We start from the raw sequence: 15643 nt of genomic DNA, 5'->3' as shown, positions 1-15643 counted from the left end.
GTTCCAACCAGGTTCTCTTCTTACTTAAAAAAAAATTAAACCTTGTCTTTTGGTGAATATTTGCATGGTTTATCTTTTCTACCTTATTTTAAAACATTTTCCTATATCATTAATGTTCAGATAATGTCATTTATAAATTTTATTTTGTAATTTATTTTGCTGCATTGTACCTGATAAAATTAATTCCTTTGCATTTGTCCTAAAAACTGATATCTTGCAGTTTTTGCCATATATTATCCTTTTCTATGCTGTGCTTTTCCTTTGTCTCTTAAAACACTAATTTAGACACAACAGTGTCACTTCTCTCCTCATGTGTAATAATGAGCACAGTTTAACTCTGATCACCATGTTTCCTTCATTGTATTATCTACTGTTTTAATGCCTCATTGCTTTTCACCCTCTTGTTACTATAATTAGCTTCTGTAATTATACTGCACGCTCTTTAGGTTTACTCATACAGTTATTGATTTCTGCATTCAACATGCTTCCTGTAACTCACTTCATATTAGATCCAATTTCCTAAAGTAGATCTTATAAATATCCTTCAAGATGGGTTTTATATAAGCTTTTCAGATTTAATTTGAATAAAATATCTTTATATTCACTTTTAAGAATTAAGGGCTTTTTAAAAATAATTTTAGGTTGCAATTGTTATACTTCTGTCTCTTAGAATTATTACTTGGGGCAAACAATGTTTTTCCAAAGGTCGCCATAAAAATTTCTTCCATCTCCCAATCTCTTCTACAATATGTCCTTACCTTCCCACCCTGTAACCTGGAATATATGTTGCCCTCCTCCCCGCACCAAATTTTTCAGGTTTGTGTGCATGAAACAAATTGACTGTGACTTTTATTCAAAAAAAAAAAAAAAAAAAAAAGCATGGGCAACTTCTAACTTGTTCCTAGACATACAAACTTTTAAGCTCTGAGTGATCAGTTAAGGAGCCTGACTATCAGGAGAGATCTTGAGAAATACAGGTTACAAGGATATACTTCATACTCTTATCAGATCCTCCACCAAGGCCCCAGTTAACAGCGGAAGCTAACCAATGCCTACGTGAGTGAAGTCACCTCTAAACTACTCCAGTTCTTAGCTGCCCAGAATCCTCAGTTGTTTCTTTGTCCCAGTTGAGGATCCAGACATTTGAGCAGAAACAAGCAGTTTCCACTGGGTGGTGTCCAAATTCCTGGCCCACAGACTCCGTTAGCATAATAAAAGAGCATTTTAAGACTCTTGTGGTAATTGGTTATGCAACTGTAGTCGCTACTACAAAAGATGGAATGAACCATCTTTTGATCTATTTCTGTTGTTGCAAAACCTTTTTAATCTTATTCCTTTTAATATAATCTGTATTATCACTCTGGTTGTTTTAGGTTTTTCTTATTTGTCTTTGAGATAGAAAAGTTATCTTTTTAAAAAATATTTCTTTAGTTGTAGATGGACGTAATATCTTTATTTACTTTTATGTGGTGCTGAGGATTGAATCCAGTGCTTCACATATGCAAGGCCAGTACTCTACCACTGAGCTATAGCCCCAGCCAGAAAAGTAATCTTAAAAGACAAAGAAGAAGTACTGCATAGAAGTAAAGAAAGCAATATAGAAGTTGTGTTTTCAAATAAAAACACCACCTCTGTTTCTGGATGGTAGAATTGCTTCTGTCAAATCAAACCTTCATCTGAGAATGACTAAAGAACAATATAATAAGATTTTTGAAATATGTTTGACAGTGTTAAAGAATCATTAAGACAGTACTTGAGGTGGCAAGATGTTAGGGAGAAGTCAGTAGGAACCCAACATTCTATGCTGGTTTTGTCCTCATGCTTTAATAATTCATCAACAGACGCCTAAAGTTTGTGATGCTGAAAAGAACTTTAAATAATTCAATAGGAAATCAGAGCTCAAATTAAATTTCATGACTTTCCAAGGAGAAGAGACTTTCAGAATTTTACCTGGAGGTGCAGGAACCATATGACTCAATGGTCAAGTGCATGCCTAGCATGCATGAGACCCTGGGTTTGATCCTCAGCAGTGAAAAATATTCTCTTGGGAAATAAAGAACTACAATGTGTGTGCTATGTGTGTATACACACACACACACACACACACACACACACACACACACACACACACATATATATATATATATATATATATATATATATATATATATGCCTTGTTTAATATACATATAAGGTGATTTACTACATTAATTGTAAATACTTGAACTAAAAAGAAAAAATGAGATTAGGACTCAATGTATGGTTTTAATGGGAGATGAGATCATGCTAAAAAGAACTTTATTCCTGAATGAAACAAACATCAGTAGAAAATATTCAAACTAAATAGTAAATGGATAAGGATGGAAAATAGAAAATACCATAAAAATAAATATCATAATATTAAGAAAATGAAAATGAAAACCATGCAATTCCACTAAATAACCAAGGAATGACTAAAATTAAAGAGACTAACAATATGAAACATTGTTGAGGATGTGAAACAATTGTCCACTCATACACTGCTAGTGGAGAAATAAATTAATACCAACATTATAGAAAAAACATTTGGAAAAATCTCCTTAAGGCGAACAAATATATGGCAAAGCAATTCTATTTCTAAATATGTATATACAAAAAAAAGAAAAAACACAGACACAGGTTCATCTAAAGATACTTATAAAATAGAGCAACTGGTACTGGAGTATATCTAACATTTGGCATGTTGTGGGTTACATCCCTAGTAGAATACACACACAAAATTAAAATAGTAATTTGCTAAAAACAAAATATAAAAACAACAAAAGAAACACATGGCAGGGAGAGTGGTTTGTTTTAAAAATACAGCATATCTATAAAATAGAATTATACAGACCAAAAGAATTAAAACTACATCAGCAACATGGGTTAATTTCTCAAACATAATGTTGAGCAAAGGCCAAACAGAAGACTATAGATGATATGATTATATTCCCTTTTACTTTTTAAAATTTTTGTTTTTTGTTTTTTTTGGTACCAGGGATATAACATGGCACTTATCTACTGAGCCACATCCCCAGCCTCTTTATATATATATTTTAGAGACAGGGACTCTCTGAGTTGCTTAGGCCTCACTAAGTTGCTGAGTCTGGCTTTTAACTCATAATCCTTCTGACTCAGCCTCCAGAGCTGCTGGGATTCTAGATGTGCAACACTGTACCTAGCAGTATTATATTTCTAAATTCTGAATAAAGCTAAACTAATGTATGTTTTCAGTGATGTTAAAATTAAGCAACATATAATCTTTGGAAGAAAGGAAAATAGTACCTATTGGGAAACATGAGAGAGATCTTCTGGTATAGTAGACATTTATTATTTGACCATCAGTGAAGAAGTAATATGGGTAAGTTCACTTTACCTGGGTTAATGAATTAGGCTCTCCACTTAAGATTGTAATTTGTGCATCTATTTATCTATCATATGCTTACATATGAATATTTATATTAGTGTATATAATAGATAATTGAATTATAAGATGAACACAAAATTATAGTTTATTGTTCAACTGTTGTGCTCTATATTATTTCATTTTTATATTAAGCATTACAACTATTTAATAGGAAGAGTAAACAGTTTGAAATTGAGAGAAATAATTAAATCTCTTAAGCAGTTTTTTGAACATATCTTTTAAATACACTGAATAAGTCACTTGTCAAAAATCACATTTGGTCATATTTATATTAAGGGATTTGTCAATTTTGAAATTCTTTATTTTTACTGTCCATGATAATTCTAAGCTACAATTACTCCAAAAAAACAATTCAAGCATTTTAAGTTTCTTATTGAATTTTACTTCTTGTCCTATTTCTTACTACTCTTTTTTTTTTCTTTTAAAAATTTCTGGTGAATTTTCTCCAAATTTGCATGAATGGTATTTCAGTGTCATTTGAAAGAATGATGGTTTTATGTATTATTGTTTTTCTTTAAGCAGGTGGCAAAATTAAGACATAACTCTACAATAACAGAAAGAAAACAATAAAATAACATTTACAAACACGATAGACTTTTGTATTGGCTTTTATTGCTTACTACCAATTTATCTGGTAAGGTGGGAAAAAATCTGTCTCCAAGTTCATTTTGGAACATTTACCATTACAGGATCCTACACCAGCCATAGCCCTCCAAAATTCAGATGAATCTTTACTTGGTCACATAATTTACTGATTTCAAAGTTATGTACAAACTTCCTGTTTTGAGTTACTGAGCCACACTCCCAATTGAAACCATAAATTTATAAAGACTACATCTTAAAGCTATCAGTGAACAACAACCCCAAATCACAAGCAGAAAGTATTCAGAATTTTTATTTTTATCTCATCAGGAAACTCCCAGCATTAATCATGCTTATAAACATGCTGATGAAAAATACTGTGGCTGGAAATTAAACTCATTTGTAGAAGAAAATATGTGTGCACGTAATTAAAAGTAAAAAAAGAGAATAAAGAAAACAATTACTGATTTATTGAGTGACAATCTTGTTTTCTGGTAATGTATCTGTATAATCCTTCCTGAACTCATGCATATAGCTATTGTCTATACTCATAAATACATTAACTTGGTTTTTTTCTTACTCTAATAGTAGATGGATTGACAGAAGCAAAGAATGGAAAACAAGATAACTATTTAGCTAAACCTGAAAGTGTCCTCACAAACAAATAGCAAATCTTCTAATTAAGCAGGGCATAAAACTTATTTGGTGGATATTCATGAATAAATATGAGATAGGTCAATATGAATCAGTAAATTCTGCAGGTGTTTTCTTCTGAATGAAATTAATGTAACATTTCAGTGTATGAAAACTTAGAACTTCTTTTCCTAAGCTTTCATATGTCCTTAATACAATTCCATTTATGTGAGTTATATAATTACTAGAATTTGAAAAATAGAAATCAAGAGGGAAAAGTAAAATAAACAAACAAACAAACAAAAAAGAACACCTTTGAACTAGCTTTCAGTTGAATGGCATACAGCTCTTTTTTGTTTTGTTTTTAAGGCTCAAATGCCATCCAGTTCATTCAAGTTGGAATGTGAGCATAAAATATTTGGTAATTATAAAGTATGTAGAGTGTCCTGTGCATTTGTTTTAGAAATAAAGAGATTGCAAGATTCAAGCAGCATTGTCACTGTGCCTGCCCAGTTCCAACATGAAAAACCCATAGTAGAGCCTTCTAGTTTCTGAAAATATAAGGAACTTGAAAATTAGCATTCTTGCCTATCATCAAGTTAAAAACTTAACAGATTGAAAAAAAAATTAGCAATCCTTCATGGATCTGTGAAAAAAAAATTAGCAATCCTTCATGGATCTGTACAAGAGGTAGGATATAGGGCAAACAGCTACTCCCAAGATCAGAGACAAACAGGCAAACACAGGAAGTTCTGGCTTATCAGAGCAGAGTGGAACCACTATAGGAACCAGTATGAATGACATGAATGACACCAATGATACAAAGGGGAAGTTGGGAGTTATTTTTTCCTATTATAAGGCATTCATGACTCTTGTGAGGAGATAAGCTATATAGTTATTTGCAAATAGACTTGAATTAATTTTCAATGTGTGCTGCAAACTCTAGGACAACCACTAAAAAACTTAAGAAAAAAGCATAACTGATTTGCTAAGAAAGGAGAAAACATGGAATCATATAAAATGTTTAAAATTGTAAAAATCAGGGAAACAGTAGAAGACAAAAACAGAAATATTAAGGGCAATGAATAGAAAACAGTAAGAAATATGCAAGTTATTAATCCATCTTTATGAATAATCACCTTCAATACCAATTGTCCAAGTGTACCATTTAAAAGACAGATTGTCACAGTAGATGGTAAAAAAAAAGATCCACTTATATGCCAACTGAAAGAAACCCACATTATTTACTTATTTATTTATTTATATTGGGGATCAAACCCAAAATCTGGCACATGCTAGGCAAACATTCTACCACTGATCTCTATCCCCAGCAAGAAAATTACTTTAAATGTAAACACAAATATACATTAAAAGATAATTAATGGGGAAAATATGCCAGGATAACACAAATTAAGAATAAACAAGAGTAGCTATACTAATTGTAAAGAACAAACTGCAAAGCAGGAGAAATTTATCAGGAATGAAAGGGGGATATTACATAGTGATAAAGAGGCCAATTATCCAAGAAGATATAACATTTTTTTTTTTTTTTTTTGGTATTGGGAATGGAACCCAGAGAGTTTTAATCACTTAACCACATCCCCAGCCCTTTTTATATTTTACTTTGAGACAGGGTCTCACTCTCTCAAAACCCCGCTAAGTTGCTAAGAATAGCTTTGAATTTGAGAGTCTCCTCCCTCAGCCTCCTGAACCCGTGGAATTACAGGTATGTGCCCCCATGCCTTCCCACCAAAATAATCTTTAATGTGTATGAGGCTCACAGTACAGTTTCCAGTTATGGGAATCAAAACTGATAGAAATGCCAGGTGAAATAGATGAATCTACAATCATAGTTGGAAATAAATGAATTATTAAAAGATATATCCTACTAAAACTCATAAGAAGAAATAGATAACCTGAATAGGCCTATATCTCCTAGTGAAATTGACTCAATAATTAATAGTCTTTCAAAACATAAAACACCAAGCCTATGTGGATTTGCCAGTAATCTACCAAAAGTTCAAGAATGAAATTTTACAAATTCTCTAAAATACCTTTCAGATGATAGAAGCAGAAGAATACTTCCTAACTCACTCTATGAGACCAGCATGACCCTAATACCAAAACCAAAGACACTGTAAGCAAAGAAAATTAAAGACCACTGTCCCTGACAGCAGAGACTTGCACAGTAGAACTTGACTAAACCAGCTTCCTTTCAATTCTTTACCACCCCAGTAAATTTTCACAAGTGGTTTACTTTGTCAGGAGTAAAACACACACACACACACACACACACACACACACACACACACACTTCACCTTGCTGGGCAGTATTCATCTTTCAAATCTCAATTTGACCATGTCTCCTTGGTTATTCATCCTTCTAAGACTTGAACATGTTTATATTCTCCTCAAATTCAACAGGGCCCACAATTGCTACCATTGTGTTTTACAGCTCTCATGTAGTGCTCATCTTTGTAAAACTGCTTTCCTCCTTCTATCCCTGCAAAGAGCACTTCACACTGCATGGAGGCGTGTTGCTTGGGCTCTGGAGTTGAAGTTACCATCCCAACTCTGCCACCTAACAGGTGTAAGATAGGACAGGATGGTTACCCTTTCTGCATGTGTTTCCTCATCCTGGAATAGGAATAATAATGGCATCTCTGTCATAGGAACTGAAACAGTTCCTGGCATTTTGTAATTATTCAGTAAACATGAGTGTTTGTTATTTCCTCCCTCATTTCTAGACGAGCGAAGTAGTTTGTCAAGACCCAACAGTGCTTTGATTCCTTTCACAAGTCATTTTTGGGGGTCTTTTTTTCAAAGATGACTTATTGTTTTTGCTATTCTCATAAATAATTTTAAAATTAGCATTTCATTTGAAGAGACTGTGCAGGAAACTCTAATGAAGGTAACTCTAAGAGCCTGACTAGTTTACTAAATAACTGGCTGATTTTAGGTTCATATTCAAGAGAAAACATTTTTCAGAGTCCTATTTTTAGTCAAGTGTATTGGTATTTCCTACAGATGGCATTCTGTACCAACTGAAACCAGCACAAAATGAAAAAAGAAACAGAGGTTATGACATTTAACATTGAATGCCAAGCTCTCTCGTCATCAGCAAACAGAGCCTCTTTTTGTTAATTTCTGTACCCACAAATTGTGACTTTTGTCTCTTTATTTAGTGATGGCTTTAGGCTTGCATTATTGGTTTGTACAATTTCTTCCTGAACATTTGTCCTTTCTGATTTGTAGTTTATATTTTATTTTAAAAACATTTTATTTAAAAGGGAAAAGGATCTGTTTCACCTTTTCTCATTGATACTGACCAATAATAATAATAATATTCAGTAGAAATCTCAAGTAACTCAGAACTTCCTTCCCCAACACTACTGTCATAAGAATATTTTTCCTCACAAACTAAAGTTGACATGGTACCTGTTTTAGTCAGCTATTTCACTGCTGTGACTAAAAGAACCAACCAGAACAAATATAGAGGGAAAAAAAAGTTAATTTGGAGGCTTACAGTGTTAGGTGCTATTGTTCAGGCATGAGTCATAGTGCTGCTGGGCATGTATTCAATGTTAATGAATTAACAATATATATTACAAGTGTCTCTCACTCTTTAAAAAACCAGCCTATGTATTAATTAATTGGTTTACAAAAATGTTTTGATGAGGGGAAGCTAACCCTGTATTTCCACTAGAAGCAATGGTTCAATATCTGGTAATTCAGTTTTCAAAGCAGCTTTACAGAGCATAACTATCATGAATAATAAGAATCAACTGTACTCTGTTGTCACCTCCAAATCTATGGAATTACATATGTACATATGTGTGTATGTATATATATATGTATATAGGTATATATATATGAACTAAATTACCTATTACTATACTAATTTGGATCACATAATGACTTTTTAAAAGTATAATTGAAAAGTTTCACTAAACTGATGAATCAAAATAGTCATTTAATACAATATAGCTGTTCTTTTACAAATGGAATGTTGAAATATCCAGTTTTATTAAATTCTCTAGTTGCAAATAAGCCACAAATGCTGCAAATGAACAGGTTGCCATTAAAGAGACTAAATTTAAATATCTTATATTTTAATTATATGTCTTGCTATAAGATGGAGTTTTAGAGTACTTATTGGAAGTACTAAATTATCCCTTCAAGATTCAAATTTCAGAACTGAGACTACAGGCTGAAAATGATGAGCATTTTATAAAATTTAACAGAAATGTTGGAAAAGTCAAATTCAAATGTATGCAAAATGATTTATGTTTGTCTGAGTTTATTAGATTATATAAGTGATCAACAAATTAACAGCAGTTAATCCTAAAAGATAGATGATCGTGATTTATTCCAAAAATATATGTCAAAAAACTGTTACTGCCAAAATTAGTGTTACATCTGTGAATGAGATAAGTAATGTACCTACTTTGTGAAACATAGCACAAGAAGTAGACAGACAAGAAAATCTCCAAAAATAAATACAGATAGTGATATATGTAATAAAGACAATATATTAGGGATCTCGCTAAAAAGTGATGCTAGCGGAGGAGGCTATCTTAGATATTCTGAGTAACAGGAAGCCTTGTGAAAGTTTGAAACCCAGATCAATCCAGAAAGAAAAAAATATCAAGTAAAAAATCCCTAAGTCTTGGTAGATAGTGGCACATTCAAGATTCAGAAAGAGAGCGAGTATGTCCAGAGCTGGGGTCTTAATGAATATAGTGTTAAAGTCTTAAGGAAGAAGAACTACGCCTATAGCTGCCTCACTGGATGGAGTGGCTCCCACTTTTCTGCTCTGGGCAGGCTCCCATGTTTCTGCCTTTTCTGCCTTCCTTTCTCCTTTAAATGGAACCACAAATAGGCTCTGAGCCTGCAGAAATCCCAAGGTGGTATTTCAACTTTTCTTCCCAGGAACAAATATCTCTACTCTCTGCCCACCCTGTTTCTCTACTGCTATTTAAGCCTTCTGCCCTCAAAAAATATCCATTCTCTAGGTTCACTTATGCAGTTATCTCGAGAGACACCTGTTAACTTCTCTCAAAAAGTTCCTCCTCATGTATCTCTTAGCTCCAAATAGAGTTCTAGAATGTTTGGGTATGAGGAGTGGGCTTCAAGAGCACATCCCCAGAGTCTGTGAGATGACTTCCTTGCACCATGACTTCCTCTCTTATAAGGAGTGAGAGGGAAGCTAGGGTAAGTCTCACTCACCAAAAACTCACACCTGGAAAGGTGCCTTTGTTACAAGATTTACTCTCCTTGTCAGGACTGGGAAGAGAAATCTGTGACAAAGTCTATCATAGCAGGGCTGGTTCTTCTGTTACCACATCCAGGAGGAGGTGGCTAATCCCAACTGTTGGCTCACTTAAGAACACAAAAATTCCATCTGACCTTCTTTTACACTGCATATTCCTATGGATGAGACTTTGTACTCTAGCAAAAGCCAGTTTCTCAATGGCATAGTCCTTATTCAGGGCTCTGTATTTTTAAATATTATCTTCAGTTGCTCTTCACCACAGCTTTTCTTGCTCTTATGATTTTTTCCTAAGTCCAAAGTTACTAGCTATTGTAATTATAAAGGTTTTTCAGGATCTTCCAAATCTTTTAAATTTTACTTTATCATTTTATGGGCTTAAAGTATCTATAATGCTGTATATCAGAGTTTCTTAAATTCTAGACTCACCCAGCAAATAAAACAGTTATATTAACTATTCTGAACTCAGCAGAATGAAAATGGTGATGGTGATGGTGATGGTGATGGTGATGGTGATGATGATGGTGATGGTGATGGTGATGGTAATGATGATGGCTAGACAGACCTGTGATTTACTGAGGACTGACTGTGTGCCTTGCACTGTTCTTAACATTTGTCAATGCTGTTTCTATAATAGTCACAGCATGTCTATAAAGAAACCATCTTTACAAATGAAGAAAACTAAGACTCAAAGGAACATAGTTTGGAGGTGGTAGAGTCAGAATCCCATTATCATCATTCCACCTCCAGGGCCCTCACTCTTAAAGATCATACCACTCTACAAACATGAAACGGCTTTATTTCTAGTCCATCATTACACCAAAACTGAGTTTTCACTCTTGAATTTCCTAGTCACTTTAATGAAACTACATCCAACTTTAGAATGCCAATGTCACATCTGACTGAACATCTGCTATCCCCACTTCCTGATTAGGTTTGTTTGTTTGTTTGTTTGTTTTGTTTTGTTTTTGGAGATGAGAAAATAGAGTGGAAAAAATGGTATGGAATAGGAATCAGTCTGGTGTGTACTGCTTTCTTCCCTACTCTTTCTCATGTTTAAAGAGGGACAAGGAATAAATATTAAGCAGGAATTGTGTTTTGAGATTGGTTGAAGCTGAGGTGCCATTTTTGTCTGGTCTATCTCTCTCTGGCCACCACCACCAGGAAAGTATTATCGTGTTTCAATCTCAACAATCCAGGGGAATATACTTTTTTCAACAACTCTGCAGGTGAACAGTAAACAGTCCCTATACTGTGAGTCTGTAAGAGGTTAACTAGATCTAGGAGTCAACCATAAGTATTTTCAACTCCAAAGTCCATGATCTACTGTACCTCACTCTCATGCCAAAAGCGTTCTGAGAATTCCACTTACATAATGGAATGTCAGTGCATAATGCACTGTCTATGTGATTATAAACAATAGAAAAGACTTCAAGTAGAAGAAAAAGAAGGAAATTTATTTTAAATTCTGATAAACAATGAAGATTTCAAAAAATAAAACTTAACAATACTAAGTGTGGTAACAATCTTTTCTTTGTTATAAAAATAACATTTAGGACAGTATTATTTCAGTTATTTGTTAAGCAGCTTTTTAAAAATAAGGAAAACAATTAAAAAAATTAATATCAGAATAATAGAAATTTTGGAGGAGAGTAGAAATAATTTCAATTTTACTAACACAGAAAGTATTATATGCTCTGAAGAAAGTCAACACATCTTCAAAGTAACTTTAACATTAAAAGTACTATGTCAAAGCAGTGTTAATATTTTATATGTAGAAATAAGACTTATACATGTATTTGAGGATTTGTATAAAATGTAGAAAGGACTAATTTTCCTATAATTGTAGGGACATACAGTTCAGTAAAATTAAGCTATATGGTCCAGCCACCTTATCTTCAGTAAAAACCTTGTATTTGGTTATCATTTTCCTAGATGTTAGGTAGCCAAGCATAAGTGAAATATAAAAAAAACTCTCTGACCAAAATGTGTGCTTAGGCACCACTGGATACTGACGGGTACATAAATTACAACAGTAAAATAATCCCATAATAGTAATGAAATTCAGAAACAAAATAATCTAAGGAAATTTGGCATAAGAAATAAACAGCTAATAATACATGAGTTTCTAAATTAGTTTAAAAAATTCCATTTGCAATTTCTTATGGTATGCGCATCTACTATATGAAGACACTATTCTGGCGGCCCTGGGAGCTACATGTTGACACCTTTAGAGATTATTAATTTATTCTATCAAGGCAATATGCCTGATAGCAGGAACTGTGTGACAAACTCTAATTAAACTCAATCATGCAATCCTTAGCACTTACTGTTTCCTCTGCCTGGAACTGTATCCCAAAATGTTTTTAGTTGTACCTTTTAAAAATTCCTGTCTCAACTCAAATGTCTCCTTCTCAGTAGGATTTTCCCAACATTCAATCTAAAGTGACCTCCTCTCCCAGCCTACCTTCCTGTCTTCATTTCTTTAGTTCAGATAACTTTCATTATGAATTATAAAGCTCATAGATCTACTTAATGTAATTTTTCATCTCCCCTCCAGAAATTTATGCTGTATAAAAGTGAGAATTTCTTGTGACCATCACCTCTGTATCTACCCAGTACCAGGAAGGATATCTGGAATATAACAGTCAGAAAATTAGAAATATTGAATTATTGAATTGGAGGAACTATGGATGCATAGATTTTTCTTCCTCCTATTCATTTATTCAAAAATGTTTTTATTAAATTTCTACCAAATGCCAGAAACTTAGTTACTAAGGTTACAGTGTACAGCTCCCTGAAGGAGTTCACAGAATTATCAGAAAAACAGACACACAAACAAATAATGAGGTAAATAAAATGAGAGAGAAGAATAATATTGCTGGCAAGACCAAGCATAGGCAGCGGCCTAGGAGCATCAGGAAGCCATTATTAGGATATGAACTTCAACTTAATCTTAAAGAAAAATAGCAACTAGTCAAGAAAAGAAGCACTGGACAGTGAAAGGAAAAGTAAAATACAAGTAGGAAAAAGACATAGCTTCATGGTTCAAACAAGATGGAATAAGCACCTTCTACCCTATTGATCTCATTAATTATAACAAAATATATACAGTAGCTATAAGAAAGCAGTGAAAGATAGAAAGAAACAAGGCTGACTAATTAGATTTCAGAAAACAAAGAACAATACTGGAGCATCCTATAGTCAGAAATACCAATGGGCACATTTCAAAAAGACCTAAGAAACGAAAAAGCCCTCTTTCTTTCTCTGGCCAAAGGACCAGGAAGAAGTCAGCTCTGCAGAAATCTGCTCTGCAAATATGCCCATTACCTCTAGGTGCCATGGAGATGGGGGGGTGACATCTGGTCAACCATCCCCATCCTGCGGTATTGACAGCAGAGATAACTCCCTTCACCATCTGGTGCTGGAAAGCCCTTAGGGCGCAGCCTTTTGACCACATCTACCCTACAGTACTGTGACCACATGCCATGCCAATCCTCTGGCCTCTGTGAGGACAGTGACATGGAGTTCTCACATCTCAGCTGTAGTTAAGTGAACAAGAGCAAACAGATGGCACGATACACTAGCTCCTCTGAACTAGAGAATGGAACAGAAGCATGGAGAACAGAAAGATAAAGAAGCAGATCTTTTAAATCTGTGCATTTGAAATATTGGGAGAAGAATCTGAGCAAGGAATTGACCAAAATCAACGTATCAAATGATTTGAGAATTGAACCAAGCTGTGTAATATTACTCACATTTCAAATTGGATTCCCAGTAGCACAGAAACAGAGCAACCACACTATAGCACAGAAAAGACCCAGAAAACTAAATTGACACTCCAATCATAATACCTCTCAAAATGGGCTACAAAGTGTACTCTGATTTAGAACTGGTTGACTGCTTGATAAAACAGAAAAACTAAATAAGATTCAGAGAATCATAACAAAATATTCAACATATCCTAAATATAATACCTATTGTATCAAGAACCAGAAAAATCTCAACTAGAATGAAAGACAATGAATGGACACTCATACTGAGATGGCACAGATGTTGGAATAATATAACAATGATGTTAAAACAGCTTTCATAAAAATCCTCTAATAAGCTATCAAAACCCATATAAGACAAATTAAAAAAGAGAGTCTAATCAAATACATGGAAGATGGATAAACAAAATGGCAAATGTTGAGATAAAAAATAAATAAATAAAAATAATTACTGGTATAGTCTCAAGAGCAGAATAAAGATGATACAAATTTAATATCAACCAATCAAAGTGATCCAGTCTATTAACAGAATCATTTATAATTCATTTTTAATTTCTCTCTTTATTTTAAAGAGAAAAAGAATGGGTAAAAAGAAGTAATGTTTCAAAGGCCTGTGGAACAAAAGCATGAGAAAAAATTTCTAAAGACTTATAAGTGAACATACTTCTAAACAATACATGGATCAAAGAGGAAATCTGAAAGAAAACTAGATTTTTTTTCAACTGAATAAAAAATTAAAATTCAATCTATCAAAATCTATGAAATGAAGCTAAAGTAGGAAACTTAAAAAAAGTTATGAAACTACGTGCTTACATCACAAAAAGGATGTTTCTAATATGTAATGTAGACTTTCTCCTCATTAAACTAAAAACTGAAAAACAAAATCAATTTAAAGCAGAGGGAAAGGTAATGTAAGAATTAAGTCAGTTAAATTGAAAGCAGAAAAAACAACAGAAAAACCAATAAACTAAAGGTTTGTTTTTCAAAAAGAATAAATAGCAAAAAAAAAAAAAAGAAGAAGAAAGAGGAAAGAAAAAAGGGAAAGACAAAAATCAGTAATATCAGGAAATAAATAGGAAGTATCTCTTTAGACTCTGCAAATATTAGAAATTAGGAAGTACTACAAACAACTCGATACCCACAAATTCAACAATTGAGATGAAAAAGATCGATTTCTTAAAAAATGCAAAATACCCCAAAACACTCAACCTGTATACATTAAATTCAAATTTTAGTTAAAACCTTCAAAATCAGAAAACTCCAGGTCCATATTGTTGTACTGGTGAATTCTACAAAATTTTTATTTAAGAGAAAAATAAAATCAATTCTATACAATCATTTCCCCCCCAAAATAGAAGAGAGAACATTTCCCAACACATTTATGTGGTCAGCATTATCCTAACACTAAAACTAAATAAAAAGAGAGCAAGTAAAGAGAACTATAAACAACAGCTCTCTTGAGCATAAACACAAAATTCTAAACAAAACATTAGTAAATCACACTAAATATTAAATAAATAATACAACATGACCAAGTGGCGATTATTCCAGAATATAAGGCTGCTTCAATAATTGAAAATCTATCAATGTAATCACCACATAAATTTTTAAAGAAGAAATTTTTAAAGAATAAAATCAACTGATGGAGGAAAAACGTGACAAAATTCAACACTCATACATAGTAAAAACCCTCAATAAAACAGGAATTAAGGGAAATTTTTAATCAGATAAAGGGCATCTAAAAAAAATAAACCTACAGCTAGTATCACACTTAATGGTATAAAACTGAATATTTTCCCCTAAAATCTGGTGAAAGAGAAGACATTCATTGTCATCACTGCAATTCAACATAGTACTAGAAATCCTTATATGTTTAGTATGGCAACAAAAGGAAATCCAATACATACAGATGAGAAATAAAGAAGGAAAACTTCCGAT

This window comes from Spermophilus citellus, assembly GCF_964194105.1.
Source record: "Spermophilus citellus genome assembly, chromosome: 5".
NCBI classification, from domain to species: Eukaryota; Metazoa; Chordata; class Mammalia; order Rodentia; family Sciuridae; genus Spermophilus; species Spermophilus citellus.
The sequence above is the reverse complement of the archived record's forward strand: the minus strand, read 5'-3'. Positions refer to the sequence as shown.